General features: G+C 41.4%; 1 long non-coding RNA gene across 1 annotated transcript in view; it reads right to left on the bottom strand.

The window, feature by feature from the left end:
* Positions 1-6181: 6181 nt before the first annotated feature.
* LOC138853199 (uncharacterized) overlaps positions 6182-22522 on the bottom strand; it is a 249751-nt gene continuing 233410 nt past the window's right edge. Inside the window, exon 3 of the long non-coding RNA XR_011392409.1 lies at positions 6182-6308. This is a non-coding gene — a long non-coding RNA (uncharacterized lncRNA). The remainder of the gene's footprint in view (positions 6309-22522) is intronic.

Raw genomic sequence — 22522 nt, forward strand, 5'->3', positions numbered from 1 at the left:
CCAATAATCTGGTCCTAGTGACCGTACACAACCACCGAATATCTGAACCTCACCGGAGTTATAAACGAAATAAAATCGAAAATTTCGAAGAAAAAAGAAAAATGGGAAAGAAAATACTACTGGCAACCACTTAAAGGTCCTTCTTCAGGGATACTTAATTATTCTTGATTATACTGCATTAACATCTCAGCTGCATTTGTAGGTACAGTGAAAAAATGTTCGGTTGATATTCTATGAATCTGACCAAAAATTAATTATTGTTTTATGAAACTAAGTGATACAGTTCACTTTCCTTCCCCTATCTAATGTACAAGACTCTGGGAAGGTGAGTTAGTATCTCGGTGTCTGTAATCACTACATAGTGGTAAATATGGCAGCCATCTTGGATACCATATTTATATTTAATCATACTACCAGCATCACTATCAGCAGGAGAGAGCAAAAGATGACTTCCTTTACCCAAAAACATGTTAACGAAACTCTGATCTACTTGTCTATTTAGTATTCTTGTATGATCGGCGATCACCGTGACAGCCATCTTGGATTTCTCAAATTCCTTAAGAGTGACAGGGACGCTTCCTGTATTATCAATCTAGACACCTCAGAGGTTCAGTATAAGCTAACAACAATTATGCCCCCCTCCCCCCCAAAAAAACAGGTTCATCCCTCTTAGCAACAGGCTAATTTTGCAAAAAGCAAAAATACGGAGTAAAGGTCTCATACGGTAAGCTATTCATTCCCAAAATAGTGCAAGAGAATCAATCACCTTTAATCCCTGGAGAAAGGTAGTGGTGGTGGTGGTGGTGGCAATGGTGGTGGTGGTTGTGGTGGTAGTGGCAATGGTGGTGATGGTTTGGTGGTGGTGGTGGTGGTGGTGGTGGTGGTGGTGGTGGTGGTGGTGATGGTGGTGGTGGTGATGGTGGTGGTGGTGGTGATGGTGGTGGTAGTGGCAATGGTGGTGGTGGTTGTGGTGATGCTGGTGGTGGTGGTAGTGGCAATGGTGGTGGTGGTTGTGGTGGTAGTGGCAATGGTGGTGGTGGTAGTGGCAATGGTGGTGGTGGTTGTGGTGGTAGTGGTGATGGTAATGGCAATGGTGGTGGTAGTGGTGGTGGTGGTGGTGGTGGTGGTGGTGGTGGTGGTGGTAATGGTAATGCTGGTGGTGGCGATGATGAGAGTAGTAATGCTGGAGGTGGTGACAACTGTGGTGTTGCTGGTGAAGGTAGGGGTGATAGTACACGTATGGTGGTGGTAGTAGTAGTAGTAGTAGTAGTAGTAGTAGTAGTAGTAGTAGTAGTGGTGGTGGTAGTAGTAGTAGTGGTAGTATTACATTTGGTGGCGGTAATGCTATTCGTATTGAATGGGAAGTTGGTGGTGGAGGAGCTGATGGTGGTGGTAACTGTGTTTTTGCTAGGTATTGGTGGTAGCGTTGTCAGTCACCTCAAACCAGAAGACGTTGGCAGGTGTGACAAAAGAGGAGGCATTAGGCAACAGAATAAGAAATCCGAGAACAGAACATAACGTAAGGTAACAACACAGCATCAAGCAAGAGAACAGCATATCAGGCAACAGATAAGCAAGGCGTCAGGCAAAAGAAAACATCGGGCAACTGAATATGACGTCGGTAAACAGAACATGGCGTCATGCAACAGTACATAACTTCAGGCAACAGAACACGCCATGCAACAAAGTATGATGTCGGCAACGGAAGTAAACGAGAAGCAACAGAACAAGATGCCTGGCAATAGAACAAGACGTTATGCAACAGATCAAGACGTCAGGCAATGGAACAAAACGTCAGGCAATATAACAAGAGGTCAAGAAAAGAAAAAAGAAATGACGTTAGGTAACAGAAGACGCCAGGGAAGTAACCATGACGTCAGGTAACTAAATATGACATCAGGCAACAGAACGAGATGTTTAGGTAAGAGAACAAGACGTCAGGCAACAGAACAAGACGTCAGGCAACAGAACAAGACATCAGGCAACAGAACAAGATATCAGGCAACAGAACAAGACGTCAGGCAACAGAACAAGACGTCAGGCAACAGAACAAGACGTCAGGAAACAGAACAAATGTGTGAAGATATTTTGCAAGGTAGTACCAGAGAAGAAACAGGAGACGAGAACAAGAAGAAAAACAGTAGCAGGAGGAGAGGAGAATAAAGAGAGAAGTAGAGTGCAGCAAGAAGAGTGGAAGAAGAGATGAAAGAAAGGAGAGGAGGACAGGAAAGAATGAAGAGGAGTGGAAGGAGAGAGGAGCAGAGGACAGGAGAGGAAGTAGAGTGGAAGAGAAGGACAAGAGGAGGATGGAGAGAAGGTAGACTAACAATAAGAGGAAGAAGTCAAAACAGAGAGTCTCAAGGACTCTGGGTCCCAGAACACCGCCCTGGGGCACGTTGTACAAACCTTTAATAATGTTGAGTGTAAGAATGTGAGACAGACATCTTAATGTTGCTGTTGCTCATCCCTCTCACCACCAGACCCACTCTACCCCTCTCACCACCAGACCCACTCTACCCCTCTCATCACCAGACCCACTCTACCCCTCTCACCACCAGACCCACTCTACCCCTCTCACCACCAGACCCACTCTACCCCTCTCACCACCAGACCCACTCTGCCCCTCTCACCACCAGACCCACTCTACCCCTCTCACCGCCAGACCCACTCTACCCCTCTCACCACCAGACCCACTCTGCCCCTCTCACCACCAGACCCACTCTACCCCTCTCACCACCAGACCCACTCTACCCCTCTCACCACCAGACCCACTCTACCCCTCTCACCACCAGACCCACTCTGCCCCTCTCATCACCAGACCCACTCTACCCCTCTCATCACCAGACCCACTCTACCCCTCTCACCACCAGACCCACTCTACCCCTCTCACCACCAGACCCACTCTACCCCTCTCACCACCAGACCCACTCTGCCCCTCTCACCACCAGACCCACTCTACCCCTCTCACCGCCAGACCCACTCTACCCCTCTCACCACCAGACCCACTCTGCCCTTCTCACCACCAGACCCACTCTACCCCTCTCACCACCAGACCCACTCTACCCCTCTCACCACCAGACCCACTCTACCCCTCTCACCACCAGACCCACTCTGCCCCTCTCACCACCAGACCCACTCTACCCCTCTCACCGCCAGACCCACTCTACCCCTCTCACCACCAGGCCTTCTCTACCCCTCTCACCACCAGCCCCACTCTACCTCTGGTTCACTCTCGCCCTCTCACCTCCAGATTTACACTTCCCTCCCACGCCCTGGCGGCCCACTCTTCCCCTCTCACTCCTTGGCCTACTCTTACTCTCCATTATATTCTTATTCCTCCAAACAGGTAAATATACCAGTCCCATTTTTCCCTCATATAGGAAATTTGGAGATACACTGCATAATAAAAATAGAAAATATATTTTACTAAGCTACAGAGTCAATGAAAGTTTGAGATCGATCTGAAGAATCATTCTTAAGGTATCGCACTGAAACGAATGCTAAGAGGAACAGAGAAGAAAAAATGCAGTGAAGACACCCTGATAAAGATATAAGAGAGGGAAAAGTTGCGCAAATAAAAGCTTATTTTTGTAATGTATTTTTTTTCTAAATCAGTCTATTGATGTCATCTACTTTCCAACAATACAGGGGGAAAAAAAACACAATTAGTAAGCTGAAAAGAACAAAGTGACGGGGATGAACACACACACACACACACACACACACACACACACACACACACACACACACACACACACACACACACACACACACACACACACACTATACACACTACACTATACACAACAGGCCAAATGTCTATCGACAAGCTCCTTTGACAACAACTAGTAACTACACACACATGGTAATAGTTATACATTGTTCAGGAACTGAAGACTCATCATACACCACTAAAAGAAAAAAAACACATAATCCTTCGTCTCCTCCTTCTCAAGCTTTGTCCTGGCCATGGTAAGTTAAACACACATACGAAGAGGAATATTTAGCTCAGTTCACACTATTTATACCATCTTTCATACTGTCCCTCCCCTCCCCTCCCCTCCCCTCCCCTGTCCCTTGAACTACCATGAGAACCTGAACCATCCCACAAGGAACAACTAATTTCCATGAAAGTGTAACTGTGTAGGTATAATAAATTTTCAAGAAAACTTTGAACTTCCTTAGAGTAAAAATATATTTCCACGAGAATCCAAACTTCGGCACAGGTAAGATACACCACCATGGTGCTGGGACAGGTAGTATAAATATTCCTGGAAGTTGGTATCTTCGCTAAGACACAATATCTTCAAATACTCTTAATCCTCAAGATAATGACACACAAACAAAAAAGCAAAGTTCAGCTTTATATCAGAAAAAAAAAACAATATTTTAATATATTTTTTGTGATGCTAACAAACTGCGTCCTCCCACAAATATATAATTAGTTATGCAAAAGTCCCGAACAAGCGTGTCATCCTTTGCAGACGACACTATGATCTATATGAGACTGTCACCTATTGAGGACACGGTTAACCTCCAAGAAGATATAAACCAAGTTTTCCAGTGGGCAACGGAAAACAATATGATGTTCAATGAAGACAAATTCCAACTACTCCGTTATGGAAAACTGGAGGAAATAATAACTAGGACTGAGTATACTACAGGCTCTGATCATACAATAGAGCGGAAAAATAATGTGAGGGACCTGGGAGTGTTGATGTCTGAGGATCTCACTTTCAAGGATCACAACAGTACCACGATCACAACTGCAAAGAAAATAATAGGATTGATAATGAGAACATTCAAAACAAGAGATGCCAATCCAATGATGATCCTTTTCAAATCACTTGTTCTCTCTAGGCTGGAATACTGCTGTACATTAACATATCCGTTCAAAGCGGGGGAAATTACAGATTTAGAGTGTACAGAGAACCTTAACTGCACATATAAGTTTTATCAAACACCTTAACTACTGGGAACGCTTGGAAGCACTTGACTTGTACTCGTTGGAACGCAGACGAGAGAGATATATCATAATCTACACTTGGAAAAATCCTAGAAGGAATGGTCCCGAATCTGTACACAGAAATCACTCCCTAGGAAAGTAAAAGACTGGGCAGGCGGTGCTAAAAGCCCCCGGTGAAAAGTAGAGGCGCCATGGTGCACTAAGAGAAAACACGATAAGTGTCCGGGGCCCAAGACTGCTCAACACCCTCCCACCATACATAAGGGGAATTAGGAACAGGCCCCTGGCTGCCTTCAAGAGGGAGCTGGACAGATTCTGAGAGTCGGTGCCGGATCAGCGGGCTGTGGTTCATACGTTGGACTATATGCAGCCAGCAGTAATAGCCTGGTTGATCAGTCCCTGATCCACCGGGAGGGCTGGTCGTGGACCTGGCCGCGGGGGCGTTGATCCCTGGAATACCCTCCTGGTAGGTAGGCAGGTAGGTAAGCGACAAAAGTTGCAAAACAGCCACAGGGGGAGTTGAATGATAAATCTAGGCCTTTCGTGTTGCAAACAACACATCATTAGAAGCTTTAAATAGTGCAGAAAAGAGAAGAAAGTCCGAGGAAATACACTCAGAGGAAGTCTTTGCTCGAAAAAGCAGACACACTTACTCTGATCGCATTTCCCTGGACTTCCTTCTCTTTTCCGCAATATTACAAGCTCCTAATGATATGCTGATTGCAACACGAAAGGCCTACAGCTATCATTCAACTCCTCCTGTTGATGTTTTATATACAATTAGTTATTAAAGATGCCGGTTATGCGACTGGAGAAAGAGAGAACGCCTGTTGTATCTTGGGTTACCCACTGTCGTCGCGTCCCAGTAGCTCCACAACTAAATTTAGTGTTTTTCTACACATTCTGCAATTCTACATGTATATAAATAATTCCTTTACTTGTAAATATGCAAGCATATGACCTATATATCATTCAATAAATATTAATATATATATATATATGCAATAAGATCACAGTAAACAGGTGATATCAGTCTTGGGCCCCGGACACTTATTGTGTTTTCTCTTAGTGTACCAGCGGACTCCCCCCTACTTTTCACTAGGGGTATGTTGCATCGCCTGCCAAGTCTTTTGCTTTCGTAGGGAGTGATTTCTGTGTGCAGATTAGGGACCGGTCCCTATATGTAAATGAAGTGTTAAGGCAGGGTGAGGTAGTCTCAGGTATATATTCATCAGTGTACTCGTATGGAAGAATCATCATACGAAGACCCAAGATCTCCATCTTACCTGCAAGATGACGTCAATCTTAAGAAAAGATCCCATCTCTAAACTAACAGTCTTACCTGTAAATAGAAGAAAATGCAAATTAATCCCTTAGACACTACTTTAAAATGTCGTAACTTTAAAATAAACACATAATTATCTAGTAAAGATTCTGCAAGTGTTCAATATTGAATGACAATAAACTACTAAACAGTAATCAGAAAAACAGGTGATTCTTTATTAAACCAATTTAGTTACAATGACAGAGAAACTGTTTCCAAATGTTTTCCTTGTGTAACTACAATACTGATAGAGACAATGGCAACATGCTAACAGCTGGTGTAAACACCTCCACTGCTTTTGTGTTTTTTTTTTCACAAATTGATCACATTTTCGAGGAAAAGTGATAGAAATTAGCAGTAGGTGGCTTGTAAATTATGAGAATCACATATGACTTGCACACCTGACTCAACCATATAATTAAACTTACGTACGTAACCGAGTCAAAACACGCTTGAAATTTCACTGAGGCCGCTCCAGAAACATCTATAATAATTATTTAAACTATGATCTAGGTGAAAAGGACGAAAGCATAGGGAAATAATTATAATATGCTCCAGTCAGAAGAGCTCCGTAAGTCATACACAGATGGACAGGAGCCAACCTGTTCTTAAATTAGGGCAGCCAGTTTCACATTAATTTCCCTTCCTGTACTTCTGCATGCTTGAAATTTATGGAAATCTAAATAGTTTTTATTCTCTCTTTGGTTAAATTAACCTGCATTACCCTATATTTCTGCATAATTACATGAACATACATCGGAACATACACAGAAATTTCGAGGACGGGCTGTAAGAGCACCTGCAAGCAGGTGACTATGACTCACGAAATCGTAATGACACGATTGCAAACAAACTATACATGGGTGGGGTTAGAACCCGCGATCAGAGTCTCAAAGCTTCAGACCGTTGCTTTAGCCACTGGACCAGCTAGCCACAATAAGATTCATCAAACTAGGTATATTTATACACCATAGGTCACAGTGGTGCCTATGCTAACCTTCCTATGGTGTATAAATCTACCTAGTTGGATGAATCTTATTGTGGCTAGCTGGCCCAGTGGCTAACGCGACGGTCTGAAGTTTTGAGACTCTGATCGCGGGTTCTAACCCCGCCCGTGGTATGTTTTTTTTTTTTTCAAGTGACTATGGGTGAGGCTTGTGTGCCCCATCTTCAAGCCATAATCATCTAATAGTGATAATTCCTGTTGAAAAAAAAGGAAGGAGGACAAAACACTTGCATCCTGTCAACCTCTGTAGAACTTGTTACTTGTTTGTTGGGTCTCGCATAAAGCATTTATATCATGAACCTTGACATATCTAAGGCCCCAACAAAGCTCCACGTCTTTGTACTGGGTGTGGTTACAGGATAACTACGTCTCTTTAACACATGGTTGAGAAGCCATAGTTAACAAAAGGTAGTTTGATTAGACACTGAACAGGAGCCTACGTAGGTTATCACAAGAACAGCGATGATTACGTGGAGCTCCGCAGTGAATACAAGAGGCTCCCTTTTGGTAAAGACAAATGGCAGACAACGAACAATAGGAAAAAAAGACAAGTGCTAGAGAGGAACTTTACTGAAGCGTTTCACCCACGGAACAGGCTTCTTCATCAATTAAAAATCCTGTTCTAAAGGTGAAACATCTCAATAATTTCCTCTCTGTAATTGTAATTTTTCGTTCCTCCACTTCCTTGGTAACTTGGCACAATGAAAGTCAATAGCAGTCACCACAAAGCTAAACCTACCCTCGCTATTTGGCCCCTCAGTATCACAAACCTCATTTTCATTACCTCCCATTCCCCAGGTACTCCGTGATTCTTACGAGTTTAACTCTTTCCAGTGAATATAATAATAACAATAATAATAATACACTTGATACTTAGTCCGAGATTCAAATGTTTGAGGCTCCAATGTGTAAGAACACACTGTTACCCACATATGTATAAGTGATCAATGTACTGCTCAGGTATAACACCACTGTGTTATCCACCTTTGTATAAGTGAACGTACAGTACTACCTGCTTACCTGTAGGTTACGTGTAGTTAAATAAGTAAAACGCTGAATCTGACATCAAATAGATATAGCTTTCTATTTCTGAAGAAAAATCAAATATTTTAAATTAATACTAAAATTGGAGGAGAAGAATGTGGCAAAACATTTAGGCTTTCTATTAGAAAATTACTTAACAGTATTTGACCATATTCGTTTCTCAAAATAAATTTCAGAACGGTATGCAAAAACTAATTCACCTTGAGTTCACTCCTAAAAAAAAAAACTGGGCCTTTGCCATTTGCTCTCAGAACCAGCGTTGTTTACTAGTTAAGTTACGATCTTCAATGCTTGGATAACGCTGTGTTCACTTGAACATTTGTGGGGAGCACTGTATTTACTTTGAACAGAAGCGGGTAATAATGAATTTACTTTGAGCATACGTGGTCAGCACTGTTCAGTGAAGATGAAGAAGAGTCATTATAAAGAAGATCGTGATATAATGTGATATAATGACCTTTAATGTGTCAAATGGTTATCATCACACCACCTCGTCACTGCTGCTCCTGTGTACACCAAAATGAAATTCCAGGTGACGTCCAGCTCAGACACGAGATTGGTGGAGTCAGTTTGCCAGCCATGTTTGTCTCGGTGGCTGAGTGCTGGAGGTGAGGTTGAGAATGGTAGGGTGGTGTTGAGGATAGTGGTGGAGGACGTGATGGTGGGGGGATGAGTGAGGATAGTGGTGGAGGACGTGATGGTGGGGGGATGGGTGAGGATAGTGGTGGAGGACGTGATGGTGGGGGGATGGGTGAGGATAGTGGTGGAGGACGTGATGGTGGGGGGATGGGTGAGGATAGTGGGAGGTGAGGAAGCGGTTAGAAAATACATTTCTTTTAAATTAACATTAGGTAAAGGAACATTCAGCACCTGAATACTTTCAGCAGGTACTAGAGCTTTCTAACGCAGGACTGAAGCTTCTTTTTTTTTTTTACTGAAGTTACGACATTCCAAAACGACTGGAGTTTCTTAATCTAATACATTTTTTCCTAGATGCGACCCATGATAGTGACCTTACTCACAAGTACCTTTTTTGTACTGTTAGATGGGAAAGGCTGCAAACATATAAGGAAACTAGTGTATATGTTTCTCAAATTCAGGGATTCGAACCCGGACCCTACGGTTGTGGGATGCCTTCACCAATGAACTACGTGGCATTCCGAAGGATTGTGATGGTGGGAGTGGTTGTGTAGTGGGGGCGTGGTTGGTGGGAGTGAGATTGGGGATGGGGAGGTAGGGGTAGTAACGGTGGTTGTGGTGATGTGGTGAAGGGTGAGAATAGTGAGGTTGGGGGGGGGTGGAAGGTGGTGTGGGTGAAGACGGTGGGGGTGATTAATGTGTGTGTGGGGGGGGGGGCAAGAAGATGGGGTGGTGAGTGATGGGGTGTGGAGGGGGATGAAGAACACCACAGACTCCTCCCAAGAGTCACCTTGCCCTGGCTAATACCCGGCCTGTCTTCCTTTTCCCTCGCGTGTATCCACACTCCTACCCGCTTGTGGGAGACGCCAGCGCCGCTTCTCAAATCTTACAATATGCCACAGGCTGAAAACACATGCGAAGAGAAAAACATACATAAGGAGGTGAGACCAACAACACCATAACACCAATACACAGCTTTAGAATTACGTATGAAAGGGCCCAAAATGCTAATCAAAATATTATGTAATAAAATATTCCTATTGGTAAAAAAAAAAATAGTTTAAAAGATGGGGTGGTAGGGGAAGTGGAATATTCAAATGGCTTCAGGAAGAAATCCAAATATTCTTCCTTGAAGCCTTTTTATCCACTTCTCCGAGGCTATGGGTCCCACAATTTACACCATTAATTATATTTTAAACTTTTCTCCATGACTCGCTGTAATAATTTAACATACCCTCACGACCTTATCTGTGAGGAATGTCTCTTTCTGTAATATATACTGAATACATATTGCTGAATGACTGATAATTTATATTTCCATAAAGTAAGTATACAATTGATAAAGTATTAAGTTATACAGAAGAGTATTCCCGCCTGTGTTTAGTCTCAAAACGGAGGACATGAACTCTAAAACAAAAATAACAGGTGAGCTAATATAAAGCTTTTGATTCTATTATTAGAGTCAGGGAAATACTGTATTAATTTAAGGAGAGTCATTCTGTCACTCACGTATACAGCAGATAAAACTCAGTCATTCTACTAATTACAAATATAACTCATAAAAGTAAGTCATTCTGTTAATTACGTATACAATAGATAAAACTAAGACATTCTATTAATTACACACTCAACAAATAAAACCAAGACATTCTACTAATTACATATTTAACAAATAAAACTAGGAAATTCTACTAATTACATATTCAACAAACAAAACAGGCAGGTCCACCAAACACACTAATCTTCTCAGTGTGTATGGTGAGCCTGTCTGTTGCTTGCCACCCAGAGAGAAGAATCTTGACACTCAAGTCACCTACACTGGTCCAGTAAATGTGGAGCTGGAGCTTTGACTCTATCCAAGCAAGCACAAAAACCACAAAGCTGGGAGTACAGCTCAAGGAGTACCAAACACTACGCAACAACACACAATACGAGTCACTTGCAACGTCCAACACATAGTACGCAATGCAAGCAACATTTACGATGCAACATAAGCACCATACGCAACATCAAACAATACCCAATACAAGCATAACCCAGCATACAATACGGGAAACAAGCAACAAACAATACGCAACGCAAGCATCATACAATATGCAACACAAACAACATACAATACGTAACACACGCAACATAAAATGCGTAACACAAGCAACATGCAATGCGTAACGCAAGCAAAACACAATGCGCAACACAAACAACATACGATGCACAACACACGCAACATACAATGCGTAACACAAGCAACATACAATAACACAAGCAACATACAATAACACAAGCAACACACAATACGCAACACAAGCAACATGTAACATTCAACATAAGCAACATGCAATACATAACACAAGAAACATTTAAAAAAAAGAGGGAGCAGCATTCTTGCTGTCAGACAGTAGCGCCATGTAAATACGGCTCTGACACAGTGTTATTAACACCTTGTATGACACATAGTGTAAGTAACACCTTGTATGAAACACAGTGTCAGCAACATCTTGTATGACACGTGGTGTTAGCAACACCTTGTATGACACACGGTGTCAGTAACCTCTTGTATGACACGTGGTGTTAGTATGAATCTTACACTCCTCTGGTTTATCTTCCTCCTCTTCTGGTCTCATTTTCTCTCCGCTTCCTAATTTTCTCTGTTGCATTCTTCGTTATCCTCGTTTTACTCCTTCCCCCTCCTCCACTTACTCCTCATCTTCATCATCCTCTTCCCCTTCTATCCTTTTTTTTTCTCCTCCGACTGCTCATTTTGATCACCTGGCCCCTTGCCCTATTCTTCTACCCCCTTCACTGTTCTTCTCCCTCCTATTCTTCCTCTCCTCCCTCCCCTTCCTACTGCTTCCACCACTATCATATGCGGTATTACCACCAGTACCACCATTACTGAAGTCACCAACATCCTAACTACCACAATCCTTGGTACTATCACCACCATCACTACTCAAACCACCATCACTAACCCCGCCCCTATCATCGGTAATAAAAATTACCATTATTGACAACCACTAAATACTACCACTACCATCATTACCCGAAAAAAATGCATCTGGAACTTTTCTGACCAGTACATGAACTTGTCTAAATCCTCTTAAAGTACAGTGGCATCTTTCTCTGAATCTATTATTCTGCATATTTTTGTGATATCGCTTATTTCCTTGTCAAGGTCATTAATGTAAATTATGAACAACAGTGCCTAAAACTTATTCTTGTGAGATGCCACTTGTGACTGATCACCACAGCCACCCACCAACCATAAGGGGAATTACCAATAAACCCCTGGCTGCCTTCAAGAGAGAGCTGGACAGATACCTAAAGACAGTGCCGGATCAGCCGGGCTGTGGTTCGTACGTTGGATTGTGTGCGGCCAGCAGTAACAGCCTGGTTGATCAGGCCCTGATCCACCGGGAGGCCTGATCATGGACCGGGCCGAGGGGGCGTTGATCCCCGGAATAACATCCAGGTAGACTCCAGGAAGACACTCAGATTTCACCCCATTTATGTAGACTTTCTGGTTCCTTTTCGTCAGCCATACCTCGATCAATGACGACTTTTTCCCCAGTACCATGAGCTGTCACTTTCTTTAACGATCTTTTGTGTTGTATTCCATCAAAACCTTTACTGAAATCCAAATAAACGACATCGTATTCTTTATCATGATCAACTGCAACAAATGCTTTACTGGAGAAAGTAAATTACTCAGGCAAGAACAACCCATCGTGAATCTATGTTGAGTAATCATGACTCAAATTATGCTAATCAAGGTGGCGTCTTATTTACATAAGCTGTAATTGACTAATAATTTGGCTACAATTGAGGTCAGGCTTAATGGGCGGTACTTTGATGGTAATGATCTATCCCCTGCTTTAAAAATAGGAATTACATTAGCCATCATTTGTATCTCAGACACAACACTTGTTTGGAGAGATATCTTAAAAAGGATAATCAATGGTTCACAAAGTTCCATCTTGGACTCTTTAAGAATCCTTAAAAAAATTTCTTCTTGTCCTGGGGATTTATTTTGTTTTAAATGGTTAACCTGTGATTACCATATCACTAGTGACTAATATTTAATAAATTATTTTCCTCAGTCCTACTATAATAATTAATTACTGGGATATAGTGTGTGTCTGAATGAAGACCAATAAGAAATAATTGTTAAAAATAGAGCACGTGTCTTTCTCGTTGTCAGAAGCTGTCTCAAGTCAGTCTTAAGTGGACCTAACTTTTCTTTAACCTTTGCTCTATATACCTGGAAGAAAAACTTTTCGAATTAGTTTGCAAATCCTTAGCAAATTTAATTTCAGTCTCGTTTAACTTTTCTGGTTCCCCTTTTTGATATCCTTTTTAATATGAATGTACTGATTCATGAGAAGACTCTCACCTCTTTTGATAGGTATATAAACTCCTTTCTTCTCTCCTTATAGACGTTTGAGCCTCTTCTTCATCCATTTCATATCATTTCTATTCGATATTATTTCTCTCTAGTGAATCAATGTTTTTTTTTCGGAAGCGTGTATTGAAAGTTCTCTTCGTTACCCCAGCTTACATATGACAGGTGTTCTTTAAGCCTACTTTAATCTGCGAAACGAAAATCTGGGACCCTTAATAAATTATCTTTACTTACATATTTCCAATCAATGTTAAAAGTCACTGATTTGTGGTCGCTCTTGCCGAGCTCGTCTGTAATCTCAAGATTATTAACAAGAGTTTCCTTGTTAGCCAAAACTAAATCAAGTTATTTTTCCCTCGTTGGTTCCGTCACAAACTGATTTAAAAAACAGTCTTGAACTACCACTAAGAAGTCGTTGACTCTAGATTCCTAGTCATGGAATTCCAGTCAATTTGACTGAAGTTAAAATCTCCTAGAATTAGTCCCCCCAAGTTTGGGAGACGGTATATCACGCCTAAAATCATTTTTTTCATATCCCTCTGAAAATTCTACCCAGATAGATGATTCTGTTCGTGTTCCTTCAGTCTTTATACCAGTTTTAATGCAGCAATTTCAAGTTTTATCGAACATACAGTACCGCCCCACCACTCTTCACGTTATTTTATATGAACATAGAACAAGTTAAAACCCTGAATGTGGCATTCGACAGGCACGTCCTGACTCTTTAAATTAAACTATAGTAGTAGTAGTAGACCCCTGGCTGTCTTCAAGAAGGCACTGGACAGGCACCTAAAGTCAGTACCTGACCAGCCGGGCTGTGGTTCGTACGTCTGTTTGCATGCGACCAGCAGTAACAGCCTGGTTGATCACACCCTGATCCCCCACGAGGTATGGTCTCAGACTGAGCCGCGGGGGCGTTGACCCCCGAAACCCTCTCCAGGTATACACCAGGTCTTTTCACCGTCATCCCTGTCCCGAATCAAAGCAAAGTTATTAGTACTAGGTTTCCAGATCTCCACCCTTCCTCTTGGTCTCCAGTTTCGTTGCTTTTCTCCCAACCACTCTTCAACTTTCGTTGTTTTCAGGATTCACCCCAAGAGGATTACTGGAAATTTCGTTTTTCTCCCAGTCAGTCGCCGCATCTTTCTCCTAGCTTCTTTCAACTCGTCCTTCACTTGCTGGTACAGCTGCTCCAATGAAGGCATCGTTGGTTCCGTTCACCTCACATGATACAGTCAGATTACTTCTGATACAGTTCATACCCCTTATTTAAACAGTGAAGCTGCTAGAGGGACTGTGCAGGACTCAGAGTAAACTGATCAAAATTCCCCAGTGAAACGTAGGGAATCAATAAGCACAAAAATAAATAACTCATTGTTTATGCTGGACTGCCTACAGTGAACACCAACAGCCTCAATGATCAAGTTTTCAAAAGAGAGCATCAGGGACAATGATGCCTGAAACTATTGCCCAGTAAACTTTACGTGAGGTGCTTGTACTATCACTACAAGTGATTTCAGTACCTCGTTATTACAACTATTAACATTACTACCTCCACTACTAACACTACCTCCATTACTAACACTACCGTCTCCACAACTAACACCACCATATTCACTATTAACACCTCCACTGCCACAGGTCACCGGGCCTGGTGGCCCGGTGTGTGAAGCTCCCTCTTCACACATGGAGGGTCCGGGTTCGATTCCTGGCGGGTGGAAACTTTTCGACGCATTTCCTTACACCCGTTGTCCTGTTCACCTAGCAGCAAATAGGTACCCGGATGTTAGTCGACTGGTGTGGGTCGCATCCTGGGGGACAAGATTAAGGACCCCAATGGAAATAAGTTAGAGTCCTCGATGACGCACTGACTTTCTTGGGTTATCCTGGGTGGCTAACCCTCCAGGGTTAAAAATCCGAACAAAATCTTATCTTATCTCACTACCATCTCCACTAACACCACCTCTGTTATCAACATCCCCACCACAACTACCAAGATCCCCACCACCACTACCAACATTCCTACCACCACCAATGCGCACGACAATGGCAACTATTATCAAGACATCTATTATCAACAGAACTGCCTGGGTTTTGATGACCAGGTTCCTCAACACTTGTCCTAGCATCACCCATTATGATAACTGTTATCACTCTCCCCTCGCACTACAGCTTTTACTACAGTCACACACTACTGTCAAGACAAGTGTGTCACAAGTGTGTTATCATCACAAACTGTCAATACAAGTGTTATCATCACACACTATTGCCAACACAAGTGTGTTATCACACACACTGTCAACACAAGTGTGTTTTCACACATGAGTGCCTATACAAGTAACTGTTAACACCATCCCACTACTGTACACACGTGTTATCACCATCACCACTACTGTCAACATGTGTGTTACCATCACCATCACACACCACTGTCAACACAAGTGTGCTATCACCACCACCACCACACACTACTGTCAACACAAGTGTGCTATCACCACCACCACACACTACTGTCAACACAAGTGTGCTATCACCACCACCACCACACACTACTATCAACACAAGTGTGCTATCACCACCACCACACACTACTATCAACACAAGTGTGCTATCACCACCACCACCACACACTAATGTCAACACAAGTATGCTATCACCACCACCACCACACACTAATGTCAACACAAGTATGCTATCACCACCACCACCACACACTAATGTCAACACAAGTGTGCTATCACCACCACCACCACACACTACTGTCAACACAAGTATGCTATCACCACCACCACCACACACTAATGTCAACACAAGTGTGCTATCACCACCACCACCACACACTAATGTCAACACAAGTATGCTATCACCACCACCACCACACACTAATGTCAACACAAGTATGCTATCACCACCACCACCACACACTAATGTCAACACAAGTATGCTATCACCACCACCACCACACACTACTGTCAACACAAGTGTGCTATCACCACCACCACCACACACTAATGTCAACACAAGTGTGCTATCACCACCACCACCACACACTACTGTCAACACAAGTATGCTATCACCACCACCACCACACACTAATGTCAACACAAGTATGCTATCACCACCACCACCACACACTAATATCAACACAAGTATGCTATCACCACCACCACCACACACTACTGTCAACACAAGTGTGCTATCACCACTACCACCACACACTAATGTCAACAAAAGTCTGCTATCACCACCACCACCACACACTACTGTCAACACAAGTATGCTATCACCACCACCACCACACACTACTGTCAACACAAGTGTGCTATCACCAACACCATCACACACTACTGTCAACACAAGTATGCTATCACCACCACCACACACTACTGTCAACACAAGTATGCTATCACCACCACCACCACACACTACTGTCAACACAAGTGTGCTATCACCAACACCATCACACACTACTGTCAACACAAGTATGCTATCACCACCACCACCACACACTACTGTCAACACAAGTGTGCTATCACCAACACCACCACACACTACTGTCAACACAAGTATGCTATCACCACCACCACCACACACTACTGTCAACACAAGTGTGCTATCACCACCACCACCACACACTACTGTCAACACAAATGTCCTATCACCACCACCACCACACACTACTGTCAACACAAGTGTGCTATCACCACCACCACACACTACTCTCAACACAAGTGTGCTATCACCACCACCACCACACTACTGTCAACACAAGTGTGCTATCACCACCACAACCACAAACTACTGTCAACACAAGTGTGCTATCACCACCACCACACACTACTGTCAACACAAGTGTGCTATCACCACCACCACCACCACAAACTGTCAACACAAGTGTGCTATCACCACCATCACCACAAACTACTGTCAACACAAGTGTGCTATCACCACCACCACACACTACTATCAACACAAGTGTGCTATCACCACCACCACACACTACTGTCAACACAAGTGTGCTATCACCACCACCACACACTACTGTCAACAGAAGTACCTGTGATCACCATCACACTGCTCTCAACACAAGTATTATCACCATCACACTGCTCTCAACACAAGTGTTATCACCATCACACTGCTCTCAACACAAGTGTTATCACCATCACACTGCTCTCGACACAAGTGTTATCACCATCACACTGCTCTCAACACAAGTGTTATCACCATCACACTGCTCTCAACACAAGCGTTATCACCATCACACTGCTCTCAACACAAGTGTTATCACCATCACACTGCTCTCAACACAAGTGTTATCACCATCACACTGCTCTCAACACAAGTGTTATCACCATCACACTGCTCTCAACACAAGTGTTATCACCATCACACTGCTCTCAACACAAGTGTTATCACCATCACACTACTGTCAACACATGTATGTTATCATTCCATTACTATTATAACTACAATCCTTTCATTGTCAACTTCTTCACCGCCATATTTAGTGAATTAAAAGAAAAAACGGCCTCGGAGGTGCATGGAAAAGGTTGGAATTTTTCATTGTTAAATTATGTGTTTAATGTTTTGCTAAAAGTTGTAGACGGCAAGATATGAACCAATCACTTACTGAGCTTATGATACGGTAGGAGTTTATAACTCAGCCTATGATAGCGTGTTGTCATCTAATGATGGCTTTTAGGCATCATTTTCAATTATATAACTGCGCAGTCGACTGGTAAGGGGGAAGGAGGTTAGTTTTAATGGTGTTCATTGCAGCCTCGTGTACTCAGTTGCTGACAGTAATATTACCAGTCTATTTTATTATTTATGAAAAGCAGCAAGTACGGTACTTAAGGCCTGATGTTTACGTTAATAAAGGTACGAATTAAAAATAATAAACTAATTCAAAATGTCAACGAAATTCAAACTGAGATACACTAACATTTAAATAATAAATAAGGCATTGATATTTCTAACAAGATATGTATTCGATAATAACTCTTTACTTCATGTTAATTTAAATGTATTTTACTGACTATAATGGTACTTATTGTGATATAAGTAAACAGGTGAGAGGACTGCAGAAGGTTGTTTGTATTCCAGGATGGCCGGAGCAAACTAGCCTGTTCTTAGAATAGGGGCTGACACAGGTTTCACACTACGCAGCAAAACTGCGCGCTTATATTTAAAATAAGTATTTATGTATAAAATTTACAAATCATACATGAGAAACTAATAGGTTAGGTAAGTTCATCAGGAAACAGGACATGTTTCCTGGGACGCAGTTGGAGCTGTTGGTCATCTGACCGAGGCCTTCTGATGGCTTACCGGTCCACCTCTTTAAGAACATAAAAACATAACAAAGAAGGAACACTGCAACAGGCCTACTGGCCTATGCGAGGCAGGTCCAACTCTCCCACCGGCTTAAGCCGGTGGAAGAATGGTGGGTGACTGACCTAGTCAAGTTAGTCACGTCACATAAAAAAGGAACACGGCATCCGACCTAGTAGCACAAGGTCGGATGCCGTGCTCCTCCTTTAAGAACATAAAAACATAAGAAAGAAGGAACACTGCAACAGGCCTACTGACCCATGTGGAGCACTTCCATGTCCCCCCCCCCCCGGATAAGACCAATGACCCACCCCCCGGATTATCCCAATGACCCACCCAGTCTGGTCATCCCCACTCAAGGATGAAGCACTGTACCAGACCCAGCAGCACAAGCTACTCAGGTCCAACTCACACCCACCCACACCCACTCATGTATTTATCTAACCTATTTTTAAAACTACACAACGTTTTAGCCTCAATAACTGTACTCGGGAGCTTGTTCCACTCATCCACAACTCTATTACCAAACCAGTGCTTTCCTATATCCTTCCTGAATCTGAATTTTTCCAACTTGAAACCACTGCTGCGAGTCCTGTCTTGGCTGGAAATTTTCAGCACACTATTTACATCCCCTTTATTTATTCCTGTTTTCCATTTATACACCTCGATCATATACCCCCTAATTCTACGCCTTTCGAGAGAGTGCAGATTCAGGGTCTTCAGTCTATCCTCATAGGGAAGATTTCTGATACATGGGATCATCTTTGTCATCCTCCTTTGTACGTTTTCCAGAGCATTTATATCCATTCTGTAATACGGTGACCAGAACTGAGCAGCATAGTCTAAATGAGGCCTAACCAAGGATATATAGAGTTGAAGAACAACCTGAGGACTTCTATTATTTATACTTCTAGATATGAAGCCAAGAATTCTGTTAGCTTTATTGCGAACACTAATGCACTGTTGTCTTGGTTTTAGGTTACTGCTAACCAGAACTCCTAAATCCTTTTCGCAATCGGTAGTTTTAAGATCTACATTATTTAGTTATATGTGGCATGGTTATTTAACTGTCCAACATTTAGAACTTTGCATTTGTCAACATTAAACTGCATCTGCCACTTCTCCGACCATTGCGTCAGTCTAATCAAATCATCCTGGAGTGCTCTAATGTCCTCATTAGAATGAATTGGACGGCCTATTTTGGTGTCATCAGCAAATTTGCTTATGTCGCTATTTATTCCCTCATTTATGTCGTTTATGTAAATTGTGAACAACAACGGACCCAACACTGACCCCTGTGGAACACCGCTTGTGACGTGCCCCCATTCTGATTTCTCCCCATTAATGCAAACTCTCTGCTGCCTATCTGTCAATCATGTTTCTACCAGGAAAAAATTTCTCCTCCTATTCCGTGTGCCTTAAGTTTTCTCAGAACCCTCTGATGTGGAACTCTATCGAAAGCCTTACTGAAGTCCATATACACAATGTCATTCAGTACCATGATCTACCTCCTCAAAAACCTTAGTGAAGAAAGTTAGTAAATTCGTAAGACAGGAACGCCCCTTTGTAAAACCGTGCTGAGATTCATTAATCAATTTATGCCTTTCAAGATGGCTACGAATTGCTTCGGCAATTATTGATTCCATAAATTTACCGACTATGGAGGTAAGGCTTACTGGTTTATAGTTCGAAGCTAAGGACCTGTCACCTGCCTTGTAAATAGGTATCATATTTGCCATTTTTCACTTGTCTGGCACTATGCCAGTTTGTAGTGATATATTGAAAAGATTAGCCAAAGGTATGCTAAGTTCCTCTTTACATTCCTTAAAAAATATGGTTAACCTTACAGAAACTTCTATAATTTTTAGTGAAATATGTACAATTTATTTAAGCTAAATATTTTTGAAAGGAAAAGCTATTTTGACATAATTCATGTAATAAGGAAACATTCATACACCAAACCCCTGATATCACTATCATGTAATATAATACTGTAAACTAATATATTATGATAGCATACAATAATTTCGAGAAGTATATGTACAAAATTACCTCAGGTTACAGCAGCATCCCCCAACATTTCTCTCTCGGTGGGCGACAATAGATGGTCCAATACATGATGAGGGCCACATCTTGCAACACAAGGTAAATCAACGTATTAATTAAGATGATCAACTTTTTACTAACTTTAAGATATATTATCCCCATTAACTTTAAGAATTAATCAATATCAGTTCATCTCTTCTCAAGAAATCGTTCATTTTAATATTAAATCATCATAATTACCAATGCGTAGCGATTAACGTGAAAGTGTAGCACAGCTGACATTGACCTTTTCACTCGTATTTTATTACACCGAACGAATAATAAGATTTAATATCAATAAAGCAAATTCTCATGTGAAAATACAATTCACAGATATAACAATGTGGAATAAATCACAAATAAAACAATGTGCAATATAATATAAAGCTTTATTGACGTTCAATCATATATGAATTAATATTATTAACAGATAAGCATAACACACTTAAAGCTTCTTCACTTAATCTTAATGTGATATCTGAGACTGCAGTTTACCCTGAAAATGGTATTCGGTAGGCACGTCCTCACTCTTAAAGTAAACTATGTCACAGTCATGACAAATACATCAATTACCAGCACATGCAATTATTCTCAACCCGTCCATCTTGTTCTAGTGTTACGACTATTTGTGTAACACGTATTGAGAAACAGTTCCTTCTCACAATTCACACTCACTCCATTATCTCTGCTGCTGTCCGTATCACCTAATGCGCCTGAATTTCCAATATTAACCAATAATCCGACCTCATTCTGCCTACATCAGGTAGAGACTGAGGTGCATAGGTTCGAATCCTCTTCTTGGCCGATATAATATATATATGTATAAACTCATAAGTCACACTGAACCACTGTCATTGTATAAATAGAAGAATGAACGGGGAATCGTTCCGTGGTCCGGGCATTAGCAGGCTCAACGAAGTACCACTGAGCCACGAAGCTTGCAACAGGAAGATTTTAAAAACAACATTTTTGGGGCTTCTGAGCTATGAGAAGATAGAAAGATCACAGTTGATGCCGCTGAAACGAACATGTCACAAAAGTGCTGTTTGTAAAATCTTATTATAAGCATTAAAGCTCAGTGGCATTGCCTTGAACCTGCTAATACCAGGATCACGGTTCGAGTCCCTATCCATTCTATTTATTCACTGGCAGTCGTTCGTTATGACTTACATACATATATACAAATACACACACACACACACACACACACACACACACACACACACACACACACACACACAATATATACATATATATATATATATATATATATATATATATATATATATATATATATATATATATATATATATATATAAAGCACTTAGTTAAAGAAATAACGTTAAGTTAAGGAAGGTTAGGTGAGGTTTCTAAGTTGGGTTTGGGTTTGGTCCAAAAATAATTTTGTTTATATTATTATTAATAAAAAAAATATTAATATATATATATATATATATATATATATATATATATATATATATATATATATATATATATATATATATATATATATATATATATATATAAAGCACTTAGTTAAAGAAATAACGTTAAGGAAGGTTAGGTGAGGTTTCTAAGTTGGGTTTGGGTTTGGTCCAAAAATAATTTTGTTTATATTATTATTAATAAAAAAATATCAATATATATATATATATATATATATATATATATATATATATATATATATATATATATATATATTTATATATATATATATATATA

The sequence above is a fragment of the Cherax quadricarinatus genome, chromosome 25, assembly GCF_038502225.1.
Source record: "Cherax quadricarinatus isolate ZL_2023a chromosome 25, ASM3850222v1, whole genome shotgun sequence".
NCBI lineage: Eukaryota > Metazoa > Arthropoda > Malacostraca > Decapoda > Parastacidae > Cherax > Cherax quadricarinatus.